The sequence below is a fragment of the Anopheles aquasalis genome, chromosome 2 (genome assembly GCF_943734665.1).
Source record: "Anopheles aquasalis chromosome 2, idAnoAquaMG_Q_19, whole genome shotgun sequence".
Lineage (NCBI taxonomy): Eukaryota > Metazoa > Arthropoda > Insecta > Diptera > Culicidae > Anopheles > Anopheles aquasalis.
Window position 1 is genome coordinate 52,683,147 of NC_064877.1, and position 2,243 is coordinate 52,685,389.

General features: G+C 39.3%; 1 protein-coding gene across 2 annotated transcripts in view; it reads left to right on the forward strand.

Moving 5' to 3' along the window:
• LOC126569427 (probable serine/threonine-protein kinase DDB_G0267686) overlaps nucleotides 1-640 on the forward strand; it is a 51,536-nt gene extending 50,896 nt beyond the window's left edge. For both annotated transcript variants that reach the window (XM_050226505.1, XM_050226504.1), the window contains exon 8: nucleotides 1-640. This exon is cut by the window's left edge and continues 1,102 nt beyond it. The gene's annotated coding sequence lies outside the window, so the exon portion shown is untranslated.
• The last annotated feature ends 1,603 nt before the right edge of the window (nucleotides 641-2,243 follow it).

Genomic DNA, 2,243 nt, shown 5'->3' on the forward strand with positions numbered 1-2,243 from the left:
CGTTTATCGGCCCCAGATCGGGATAGTCTGTTACGTTGCTGGTAATTCGTTGACGTTTGCTCGTCGAAAAGGTAACAGACATGGCCGAGAGGTCACTGGGCTGGAACGGAGGACAGTGAGGAAGGATCGAAGCTTCCACTTTCCTCGTCATCGTTAGTCATCGCTTGTGCGCGATCTTATTTCGAAGAATTCCACTAAACTAAGAGATAGACACAGTAAGTCGCTCGGCCGAAGCGCCGATATCGCTGCAATTCAAACGAAGAAAAGGATTTCATGGCAAAAGGATTTCATTATTCGTCGTGCGCAAATCAAATATTTCATCGCGTTCCGATTGAACTCATGTCGTAGGGAAGACAAGCAGACACACACCACACAATACACACAGACAGGCCAACATACAACAGCCTTTAAACGTAAAGATGTAGGAAATAGGTTATGAGTATGCTATTTAAATATATCAGTATTTAAAATCGGCGGCGAGTTTAAGGAAAGAACATATTGTAAATTTAGGGACCAGAAGTAAGCCGTGGCGCGTGCAAGCAGTGTCCTGGGTACTGTGCAGTTCATCATCATGATAAGACGATGGTCAAAGATCGTAACGATATATAGAAAAATAAAGACATTTCAATGAAATCTAAGTAAAGTATTACAACTGGTTCGACTTTTTATTTACCATTTTCTGATCCTTGCTATATGTGGTACTGCGTAGCGACAGAGTTTCCTGGACTTTGTTTTGTTGGCAATAAAGATGATAGAACAATTTGAAAATCACACTCAAAATCTTCCTTTTTTGTTAAACGAACCGAACGTCGAACGAACTCTTTAATCGAATATCATGGTCTATCGTTCGCTAAGTAATTTGCAGATTCTTGGTAACAAAAACAAAATACCTTGCTTTAACATTAACTGTTCTTCGTGGTAAATATTTAATAATCACGTGGCTTAGGAGGGATGCTGTACCGTTGCTGTGCTTGTGCTCAGGACAACAACTGATTAAACCAAAACCAAATGCCTTGGCCAATATTGGCTCTCCTTTCCCAAATCACTAAAAGAAGCGAACAGGTTGTGTCATAAGAACAATTAATTGATTAATTAATTGATTGAGCAAGCGATTAATCAATTCAGTTTGTAAAATGTAAAATGTAAGTTTCTCGCTCACTCTTTGGTGCGAGAACGAGAGGCAAGAGCGCTCGATTTTGTCGAGTAGTTTGCACTATGGGAGCAGCATTTTGAAATTTTATTTTAATTTGGATTTTCTTTCGTAATGTCCTTCTCTCATTTCACCGGCTAAGTGCCCATAAAGGCTAAGTGTACCATAAAAAAAGAGCAAATCCTTTATCAAAGTTTAAAGCCATTTTTGTAGGTTTTCTAGTGTTTTAAAATATTTAAATTGACTCTATATTTCATTGTTTATCAAAAACAAACAAAATGAGTGGGTCGACAAGGCCTGTTTCCTCAATTAATTTCGCCAAGCGGTACCGAATTCGGGAACACCCTCGGTAACATAGGTGTCCAACTTAGAAGACCAGGGTTTGGTGAAAAACAATTTCAGCGAACCAACCGTGTATGGTGTTATGGTTCACAGGTCTTAGGTCGAACAAACGCCCATATTGAATAGCTCAACTGATTTAATTCAGGACCGCTTGGAGGGCATTCGTCTTTCGACCAAAAATTCATGTTTTCCTTCAACCATGTTTGCGTCCGTTTAGACACCTCCATGTTGCTGAAACCAGGGACCTCCATGTTGCTGAAACTCAACATTTTCTGGTGTATTGAAGTTTGCTTTAATCCTTGGTTAAACGTCTTCCTTAAAAAAATTGATATACACATTTTAATATTGGATTTTATGAAAACTGGTTGCATCAGAGACAACTGCTCCAAACATCATTATTCCAGCGAGGATCTCGAAAGCGGACTTGAATTTTATGTTTATTAGACCTTAGTCTTTAGGAGCGATATGAGCCTATTCGTGCAGGAATTCCATGCTGGATGGATCGCGTAAAGTGAGAACACGACAATCGTTGTTTTGCGAGCGAAGCAAAATCGACACTTTTGCCTTTGAGTACATTTTTCAGATCAGACAACTTTTGCACGTGTACTTTTTATACATCATTTGATAGATATAAGTCTCACAAATACACCAATACCCCATAATGCCATATTGGTGCTAGAAGAAAAAAACCACAAACTCCAAAACAGAGCAACGAAAACATTCTTTGATCAGCAAACGCCCTTCGGATCAC